The sequence below is a fragment of the Vicia villosa genome, linkage group LG1 (genome assembly GCF_029867415.1).
Source record: "Vicia villosa cultivar HV-30 ecotype Madison, WI linkage group LG1, Vvil1.0, whole genome shotgun sequence".
NCBI lineage: Eukaryota > Viridiplantae > Streptophyta > Magnoliopsida > Fabales > Fabaceae > Vicia > Vicia villosa.
The window spans coordinates 107,034,428-107,045,589 of NC_081180.1; the positions used below are offsets into that span (position 1 = coordinate 107,034,428).

Here is an 11,162-nt window from a genome sequence, read left to right on the forward strand (position 1 = left end):
GGATTACTTTTAGTTAAACGAAATACATACTGATACCTGTCTTTTATTATTATTCTTTATTTTCTCACAATCACTTTCCCTTAGGAACAATCGAAATTTTAGTACTCCTAGCTTTACATAGTAACCTTAGATAACGGTAGATCGATTCATAGTCCCTGTGGATTCGATATCTTTTAAAACTACACGACACGACTGTGCACTTGCAGTTATCAGATTTATAGACACGTAAAGTCGCGATCAAGTTTTTGGCGCCGTTGCCGGGGACTATTTAAGTCGATATCGTAACTCACTGTTACACCGTAGAGACTAGGACAATTCTTCCCTTTATTTCTGAACGATTGTATGCCAAATACTTGTTCACAAGGAGGAGATTTAATACAACGAATTAACGAGATCGAACGTTTCATTAACGTCAAACGACGAGCTCGCAATCTTCCCGAAGTAGCACAAATTCCGATTAATCAGGAATTGATTTTTACTGATCAAATTAATCAAATCACCCCGAAGTTAGAGATGGCTGCTATTCGTCCTCTTAGAGACTATGCCGCTCCTTCGCGCGCTGAACCGCATTCGAGTATCGCACCACCTGCGATTGAGGCAAACAATTTCGAACTCAAACCTTCGTTGGTCCAAGCTGTTCAACAGAATCAATTCTCTGGAAGCCCTGTAGACGACCCCAATCTCCATTTATCTGTGTTCGTGCAATACGCCGACACTATCAAAGCCAACAACGTTAGTTCCGAAGCTATTCGATTACGCCTTTTCCCTTTCTCCTTGAGAGATAGAGCGAGAGCGTGGCTTCAATCCCTGCCTTCCAATTCCATAACTACGTGGGACGAATTGAAGAGAGTATTCTAAGCGAGATACTTTCCGCCTAGCAAAACTGCTATGCTTAGAGGTCAAATCAACGGATTTACCCAGAAAGATAACGAATCGCTCTTCGAAGCTTGGGAACGTTACAAGGACATGCTTAGAATATGCCCTCATCATGGACTCGAACCATGGCTGATCATACATACTTTCTATGGTGGTCTCTTATATAACACTAAAATGACTATAGATGCCGCTGCTGGCGGAGCATTAATGGACAAACCCCATGATGAAGCATACAAACTCATAGAGAACATGGCACAAAACCATTACCAATGGGGTGGAGAACGAGCCGCTCTAGAGAAAGCCCAAACCAAAGGAGGAATGTACGAAATAAGTGGTATAGACCGCGTTAACGCTAAAGTAGACGCTTTAACTCAAAAGATCGAGAACTTAACCATCACTCCTTCAGCCACCGCTGCCGCTGTAACACCTAACTGCGAGCTTTGTGGATTGACTGGACATGTAGTTGCTGAATGCCAACTCTTGACTGGAGTCCCATCTAATCAAGTAAACTATGCTCAAGGAAACCCTTATTCTAACACGTACAACCCTGGATGGAAAAACCACCCGAACTTTTCTTATAAGAACAACAATGCGTTGTACGCGCCTGGACAAGCACCTGCTGTACCACCTGGCTACCAAAAAGCGCCTGTAGCTGCTCAAAACACCCCTAGGAAGTCAAATCTTGAAATCATGATGGAGAACTTCATAGCTTCCCAACAACAAACCAATAAGGACTTCCTAAATCAAAACATCCACAATAGCGAGCAACTAAAACAACTATCGAACAAAGTAGATGCTTTAGCTACGCATAACAAAATGTTAGAAACTCAAATCTCACAAGTAGCTCAACAACAAGCACCTACTGCTGCCCCTGCTGGCACGTTTCCTGCTCAACCTCAACCCAATCCTAAAGGACATGCGAACGCGATAACACTACGAAGTGGAACGAATTACGATGGACCCATAGATCCTAGAACTCAAAACGTACCCATGTCACAACAAGAGCCAAAGGAAACCCAAAAGAAAACAACTGACGAACAAACTGCTAAGACTGATGAGAACAATAACGAAGTGGAACCCGAAAAAGAGAAACCTTACGTTCCACCACCACCTTATAAGCCACCAATTCCTTACCCTCAGAGATTAGCTAAATCAAAAACCGAAGCGCAATTTAAAAGATTTGTAGAACTTCTGAAGCAATTAAACATAACCATACCGTTCACAGAAGCCATAACTGAGATGCCTTCGTACGCTAAGTTCTTAAAAGAAATCTTATCAAACAAAAAGAAACTCGAGGATAACGAAACTATAATGCTTACCGCTGAATGTAGCGCTATCATCCAAAATAACATGCCTCCAAAACTAAAAGACCCTGGTAGTTTCTCTATACCATGCGTAATTGGAAAAACCATCATAGAGAAAGCCTTGTGCGACTTAGGAGCTAGTGTTAGTTTGATGCCTCTTTCGACCTGTAAGAAACTCAATCTAGGTGAGCTTAAAGCAACGAGAATGTCTCTTCAACTAGCTGACCGTTCAGTTAAATACACTGTAGGAATGTTAGAGAATATCCCTGTTCGTGTAGGTCAATTCTACATCCCAACTGACTTCATCATTATGGATATCCAAGAAGATTCTAACATCCCGATCATATTAGGAAGACCATTTTTAGCAACCGCTGGTGCAATTATAGATGTAAAGCGAGGAAAGCTTACTTTCGAAGTAGGAGAAGAGAAAATAGAATTTATCCTTTCCCAATTCCTAAAAGCACCTTCTATAATTGACACATGCTGTTCTGCTGACATAATCGACGAGTGTGTCAAGGAAATAAAATCCGAACCAAATAAGGAAACCGAGATCCTAAGAATTCCTATGCCGCCAATTCTTGAAGATGACAACTGGCGTGAGGAATATCAAGATAACCACCTGAGTGAATGCCTAGCCTTAACTCCCGATCCTATACCTGGACCTAAGAAACCTGCTGTAGAGCTGAAGACACTTCCTACCGATCTTAGATACGAATTTCTAGACGAAGAACTAAACCGACCAGTTATAGTTAACGCCAACTTAGGACGAACCGAGACTGAAAAATTACTTAATGTCCTAAGAAAATACCCTACCGCTTTAGGATATAACATATCATATCTGAAAGGTATAAGCCCTTCTCTGTGTATGCACCGCATTATGCTCGAAGACGATAGTAAAACCTCTAGGGAACATCAAAGGCGAATAAATCCTATTATGAGCGATGTGGTTAAAAAGGAAATCCAAAAACTGCTAGAAGCTGGAATAATATATCCTATATCCGATAGTAAATGGGTTAGCCCTGTTCACGTCGTACCAAATAAAGGAGGAGTCACTGTAATCACTAGTGCAAAAGGAGAATCTGTAGCACAACGTACCCAAACTGGATGGAGAATGTGCATTGACTATAGGAAGCTAAACAAAGCTACCCGAAAAGACCATTTCCCTTTACCTTTCATAGATCAAATGCTCGAACGCCTAGCTAAACACTCGCATTTTTGTTATCTGGATGGATACTCCGGATTTTTCCAAATTCCTATTCACCCTGACGACCAAGAGAAGACCACATTCACCTGTCCTTATGGTACATTCGCTTATAGACGAATGCCTTTTGGACTCTGCAATGCACCCGCGACCTTCCAAAGATGCATGATGGCAATATTTGCCGACTTCCTAGATGGAATAATGGAGGTCTTTATGGACGACTTCTCTGTCTGTGGAGGAAGTTTTGAAACATGTTTAGAAAACCTTGAAATGGTGCTTAAACGATGCGTAAGCGTAAACCTAATCCTTAATTGGGAAAAATGTCATTTCATGGTTCGACAAGGAATTGTACTTGGACACATCGTATCCGATAGAGGAATCGAAGTTGATAAAGCAAAAATCGAAATTATCGAAAACCTTCAACCTCCCAAAACCGTTAGAGAAATAAGAAGTTTTCTGGGACACGCTGGTTTTTACCGACGCTTCATTAAGGATTTCTCTAAAATAACCAAACCCTTAACTGAACTACTTATGAAAGACGCCGAATTTATTTTCACCGATAAATGCACTGAAGCATTTCAAACGCTTAAACGAGCATTAATCTCTGCGCCAATTATGCAACCTCCCGACTGGAATGAGCCTTTCGAAATAATGTGTGACGCAAGTGATTATGCTGTAGGAGCCGTTCTAGGACAAAGAAAGGATAAGAAACTACATGTCATATATTATGCGAGTAGAACCCTAGACGAAGCTCAGATGAATTATGCCACGACAGAAAAAGAATTATTAGTTGTCGTATTTGCATTAGACAAATTCCGTTCTTACCTGGTAGGAGCCAAAATTATCATATACACTGACCACGCCGCCATTAGGTACCTCCTAACCAAAAAGGACGCTAAGCCAAGACTTTTGAGATGGATCTTGTTACTGCAAGAGTTTGACCTGGAAATTAAAGATAAGAAGGGCACTGAAAATGTCGTAGCAGATCACCTCTCTCGATTGGAAAATCTGAAACCCGAACAAGTACCAATTGACGATGATTTCCCTTATGAAAGACTCATCGCCCAATTAGAAGCAAATGAATTCGAACCGTACCGTCCAAACTCTGAAACCAACAAATTAGCAGAAATAGCTTTAGCCCGAGCTGACGCACCTTGGTATGCAGATTTTGTAAACTACCTAGCTGCTGGTGTGCTTCCTCCTGATCTAAGCTACCAACAGAAGAAGAAATTCTTCCATGATCTAAAACATTACTATTGGGACGACCCACTCCTGTTCAAAAGAGGCCCCGATGGAATCTTTAGACGTTGTGTACCCGAGGAAGAGATAAGAAGCATAATAACACACTGCCATTCTGCACCGTGTGGAGGACACCATAGCACATCTAGAACCTGCGCCAAAATCCTTCAATCTGGACTCTTCTGGCCCAACCTGTGGAAAGACGTTTATTTTGCTGTACTAAGCTGTGATAGATGCCAACGAACTGGAAACATTTCAAGACGCGATGAAATGCCTCAAAAAGGCATTCTAGAAGTAGAAATATTTGACGTCTGGGGAATAGACTTCATGGGACCGTTTCCGTCGTCGTTTGTAAATCAATATATACTCGTAGCCGTCGATTACGTTTCAAAATGGATAGAAGCTATTGCTTCTCCTACAAACGATACACGAGTAGTTATCAAACTTTTCAAAAACGTCATCTTTCCTAGGTTCGGTGTGCCAAGATTGGTAATTAGCGATGGTGGGTCCCATTTCATTTCAAGAATACTTGAGAAACTCCTTCGAAAATATGGAGTGAATCATCGAATAGCCACACCATACCATCCACAAACAAGCGGTCAAGTAGAAGTATCTAACCGCGAAATAAAACAAATATTGGAGAAAACTGTTGCTATATCTAGGAAAGATTGGTCAACCAAGCTAAATGAAGCTTTATGGGCTTATAGAACAGCTTTCAAAACTCCAATAGGAACTACCCCATTCAAACTCGTTTATGGAAAATCATGCCACCTACCGGTAGAGTTAGAACATAAAGCCTATTGGGCCATTAAGAACTTAAACCTAAACTACACTGCCGCTGGTGAGAAACGACTTCTAGACATAAACGAATTAGAAGAACTTAGACAAGACGCTTACGAAAACGCCAAAATCTATAAAGAGCGAACGAAAAAATGGCACGACAAGCGTATATCTAGGAAAAATTTTAGCATAGGCGATAAAGTACTTTTATTTAATTCTAGACTAAAATTATTTCCTGGTAAGTTACGATCTAGATGGTCTGGCCCTTTCGAAATAACTAACATATTTCCGAGTGGAGCGATAGAAATCAAAGGAGAAACCGTCAAACCTTTTGTCGTAAATGGGCAACGTCTTAAGTATTACCATCATCTCGAATACGATGAAAACATCGAAGTTTTTAAACTTGACGAACTGCCCGCTCTTTCGAAAAAATAGTTTTCTATTTTAAAAATCGTCGAGCTTACGACATTAAACAAAGCGCTTGGTGGGAGACAACCCACATTTATTTATTCTTTTTATTTTTATTTTATTTCATTTTTAATTTTTAACCTTTAATTTTCATTTAATTATTCTATTTTTAATTATTCTAAATTTTAATTTTCTTATTTTTTTTTCATACATCTTATAATAATTATTATAATTATAGCTGCTATCTTAATTCGAGAAAATACTTCCTTTTTATAATTATAATTATTATTATAACTTGTTTTATTTAATTTTATTTTTTTTAAAAAAATGAACACTAGCCTAGTTCTAACTTAATCTTAATATTTTCAACTTCTAGGTTTTTCATTTAAATACTAACTACGATGCAAGAAGTTGATAATATGGAAGTTGTGTTCCGTGGTAGAGGACAAGAAGCAAGATTTAACAAGCTGGCTGAAAGACACATGGAGTTGACTTGCTATCTTCACCAACCAACTATGGTGAAACTTGGTATCGAAGAAAGCATCCTACACTTGCTTAACCAAATTGGTTGGACTGGCTCTCACTTGTTCCGCAAGTTTAGCACTTACCGGAAGCTCACTCTGGAATTCTTGAGCTCCCTGACCTATCTTCCAAACTGTGGACAAGGGCTGAGAAAAGGAGTTATTCTCTTTAGACTCTTTGGTATGGAGTTTAATTTCTGCATCCGAGATTTTGCTGAAATGTTAGAACTACCTCATGGACCTAATGCATACGCCAAAGTAGCTGAAGAAAATCTTCCATACTGGGAGTTGGAAAAATACTGGGGCAAGATCACTGGAAACGACAACCCTGAAGAGAATGAATTTCAATCTGAGAACATCCACAATCCTGCTTTCCGCTACTTTCACAAGATCCTTGCTCACTATATTTTTGGAAAGCCTGATAATGTCACTGAAGTTACTAGAGAAGAGTTGTTCATCATGTTTTGTACCTCTCAGAATCGCCCGGTCAATGCCATCGCATTCATGCTAACAAACTTCGAGCGCATCACGCAAGACGAAGTTTCACCCATTAGGATCGGCGGATTTGTCACTATGATTGCTAATGCCATAGGAATGAGAGTGCCTTTGCTTAGATTGACACCTTATGGTACCCATACCTCTATGGACATCAATTTCTGCTTTAATCGAGGTATCATCGGTAACCTTGGACCTGATCGGTTTGAATTGCTCATTGATAACAAAGTTTGGTATCAGTTCACCTTACCGAATCCTAGGACGAGTGTGCACAACCCTGCCAACTGGCTTTACTATGGTCAGATTCCTGAGAGAGAGCCATCACCTGAAACTCCTCAAGCTTATGAACCTTTTGATGAGGAAATGCCTGCATCTGAATCTGAACCTGAAACACCTCCTGGTTACTATGAACCTAATCCTGAAGATGAACCCATTCCTGATTATGAACCTCTTCCTGTTGATGAACCTATATCTGAGTATGAGCCTGAAACTCGTTCTGAAAATTCCGTTGATGATTACACTGTTGATATGACTGATGTCGAGCTCGAGCAACAACAACCCGCTACATCCACCGCATCGGTGAATCAAAGAATGCCTAATCCGAATACGCACGAGCAAGCCATCACTGCGCTACAACAAGATGTACAACATGTGCGCAACGAGCTACACACTTTGCAAATGCAGTTCTTCGATTTTATCGACACCGTAAATGCTCAGTTCGACGAAGTTTTCAAACACATTCAGTCTAATGAGCACAACAATAGACGTGGCTAGATGTTACCGTATTAGACTATTAGATTTTATTTCTAGTTTTAGTAATTTCTATTCCTAGTTTAGATTTTCATTTTTCTGCACTTTTATTTTCTGCTTCTGTTAACACTCAATACTGGTTTAATATTAAATGCAAAATTCTTTTGATTACTGCTACTGTGTTATATTACACTGCTATTGACTGCTATATATACCTGCCCGGCTATCATTTTTGCTATTAATAGTATTAAAATTCGACACTGTTCTGAACTGATGGACAATTTATGGTATCTGTCAGCACTGTCTGGTCACTTGCATGCGTGACCCACTTTCCTGCAACAGGAGACGCCCGTCTCCATCTGTGTGGGACCAGCTGACAAGAATCAGGGGACAGGAGACGCACGTCTCCATGCTCTGCCCCAGCAGACTGACTGCCTGAGACGCACGTCTCCCAAGGCCAGCAGTCTGCATTTGACCACGCAGACCATTTTTCTTTCCCTCTTGAATTTTGAATTTGAATTTCAAAATTCACTCTTCCTCATTCTTCCCCTATTTATTCCATTTAAACTCCATAAACCTCATTCATCCTCCATCATTCACCTCTTAATTCTTCATCATTTCCTAACCTTCTATTCTATTCAAACTTCAAACACCACCATTAATCCATTTTAATTCTCCATTAACCACACCATTTTCAAACCTCACTATAAAACCACACCACCACCACTCTTCTTCTTCACAACTTTCATACCATTCTCTATTTTTCTACACTACATTTCTATTTTTCATTTCCATACTCACCATGCCTCCACGTTCATTCATCCGTAGTGAGCGTCCCGAGCGACCACCTCCCGAACTTTCAAACATTATCTTCCGAGATGATGACAATGATGCTCAACGAAAAAAATATGTCGCCTTCTACGAACGTTCGGTTGTTCCCACAAAATTTGTGAACACCGAGTGTCTAGAAACTTTGGGTCTCATTGATGGTGTTACCCGTTTGCTCACTAAATCTAGCCTCCACCATCTTTGTACCGAACCCGTACCTACTTATGAGCCGCTCGTCTTAGAATTTTTGAGTTCTTTCAACTACGACACTCCCTCTAATCAACCACTCTCAACCGGTAGCATCCAATTTCGGATGTTCAACCGTGAATATGCTCTAGATCAAGATGTCGTAGCTTCATATTTGCATTTTAATCATGCACCAAACGCTCACCGCTCAATCTTTCAAGAACTCAATGGTCGATCTTGGGAGGAACTCGCTTTTGAATTTTGGTTCCATCTCACTGGAGAAAATCCTACCGGTTGGAGAGCTCTCCATGCTTCTCACATTCAAAACCCCGCTATACGTTATTTTCAACGTGTCTTGGGGCATACTATTTTTGCGAGATCTAACAACCACAAGGTAAACCAAAATGAATTATTTTTCCTTTACTGTGCGCTTAATAATATCCGTTTCAATGTCGCACCGTTTATGTTCCAACACATCCAAGGTTTAGTCAACGCCCCCGCTACAAATCCATTCTTGCTTGGCGGCATTATTACTTCCTTGGCTTGTGTCTTAGGTCTTGGTGACGAGCTCCTCTCACTCTCGCATCTCATGAAGCCTGCTCAGTCACTCGATCTCACCTACTGCCGTGACTCCCACTTGGTTTCACCCCGCCATGATGGCCGATACACTTTGGTCATCAACAAAGTTCTTATTCCTTATGTCATCCTTCCATGCCCTGAAAGAATCAACATCCGTTATGTTCAACGTTGGAGGCTAATTGAAGACAACCCTCAAGATGACCAACAAGAACATCCTAATGAACCTATGGATGCAAATGAAGAAGAACTCAACCAAGGGCAAGCTGATGTCAACCAACCTCCTCCAAACAACCCTCCGCCTATCACTCTTGAAGCCATGTATGCTGCTATTCAACGCCAAGATCAACTCGTTCAAGCTATGCAGACAAACCAAACTGAAACAATTAGGCTCATCCGAGAGATGCAACAGGAGCACCGTGACTATGCTATTAGGAACGAAAGTCAATACACTGAAATTGCTACATATTTGCATGATCTTGACATTCGTGTGAATGACTCTCCTCCTGATAGACGTCGCCGTGTTCGTACAAGAGGCGCGAGCAGTTCTCGCAACCGCAACAATGAGGAGTAGTTCTTATGCACTGAGGACATTGCATCATCTAAGTCTGGGGGAGTCGTATTATTTCTATTTCCTTTAGTTTTATTTTTCCCTTCAGTTATTTCCCTTCCTTGTAATGTTTTTCTAATTCAATAAAGAATATTTATGGAATTTAAGTCTTGTATGTATAATTCCGTAGTTATTTCAATTTCTTCCATTTTCTTGAGCCATAACAAAAATTTTTGCTCCTAAATGATAAACGCAAACCCCACACGTTCGAGAAATACGAAGCTACTCAAACACTCAACGCATTGAAACTGAATATAGTCAATCTCCTTATTGTCCCAACACTCTAAAACCCCCGAGTATGCGTAACCGATTTGAATACCCGTTATACCAAAACCATCGACTTTAAGTTTTGAAATAACCCTTAGTTATTCTAGCAGTCGGCACCGTCTTAGATACAAACTACGCAGAGAGTCGATGAATATAAGTGTATGATCCTCATAATAATAATTATGTGTTTAACCATAAGAAGAAATGTGCCTACTAAGTAAGGTGATCCTCACAAGATCATTTAACCTAACGGTCGCAAATCTCAAATACAAAGAGTTTAAAAAACTCACTGTCGATTGGTTCAGAAGTCATCTGGTACTGAACTTGGTAGGAAGGACTATTGTCCGATTCCCCACAATCTACAAGTGAGTGCTAAGGAGTATACCACATATTGTGCCAGAACTCCATGAGAAGGATCATAGTCACTAACCGACTACTCTGCTATGTGCGTGTCAAGATAATGGGCTTAATGTGATTGCGCGCGAATGAAAAGGGTGAAACATGATGACGAGTCAAAAAGGTCGAGCTATAATGGCATGATTCAGATTGGTATGCATACTGGGAGTTGTCTAGTGTTGTTACTATAAGTTTATTGCTAGGATCATTATCACTTTTTTTCAAATAAGAACTCTATGTAGCTGAGTATGACCGAACGACGTGGTGGAAGTGTGTTTCATTTATCTTTATCTTATTATTTTGCTTGAGGACAAGCAAAGGTTCAAGTCTGGGGGAATTTGATAACACGATTTTATATCGTATATTTAGCTTAAAATCCATAGATATTTATAGCATTTTCCGTTTATTATGTTAATTTATTATGATATTACGCGTGTATTTGCTTTGTTTCAGGTTTTACACTTCAATTACGACTATTTGCGAAAAGGAAAGAAAATTGAGCTTAAATGACCAATATTTATTCCTAAAAGATGAAAAGGGAGTGCTGAAGTGAAAGAAGGGTGCAATTAAGGACCCAAAGGCCCAAAAGAGACGAACCAGCCCACAAAGGAACAAAAATGCGTAGCCCAAACCATGCAAGCAAGTGGAGACGCACGTCTCCACGTTCTCTTTTGCCACGTCACCAAGAGGAGACGCCCGTCTCCAACTGCCCCTATTTTTCTCTC

The 11,162-nt window shown here is 40.3% G+C and overlaps 1 non-coding gene across 1 annotated transcript; it reads right to left on the reverse strand.

Annotated features, from left to right (window-relative positions):
- Positions 1–888: 888 nt before the first annotated feature.
- Positions 889–995, reverse strand: LOC131645350 (small nucleolar RNA R71). The gene has a single exon (XR_009296979.1). It is a non-coding gene; the product is annotated as a small nucleolar RNA R71 (small nucleolar RNA).
- Between the last annotated feature and the right edge of the window lie 10,167 nt (positions 996–11,162).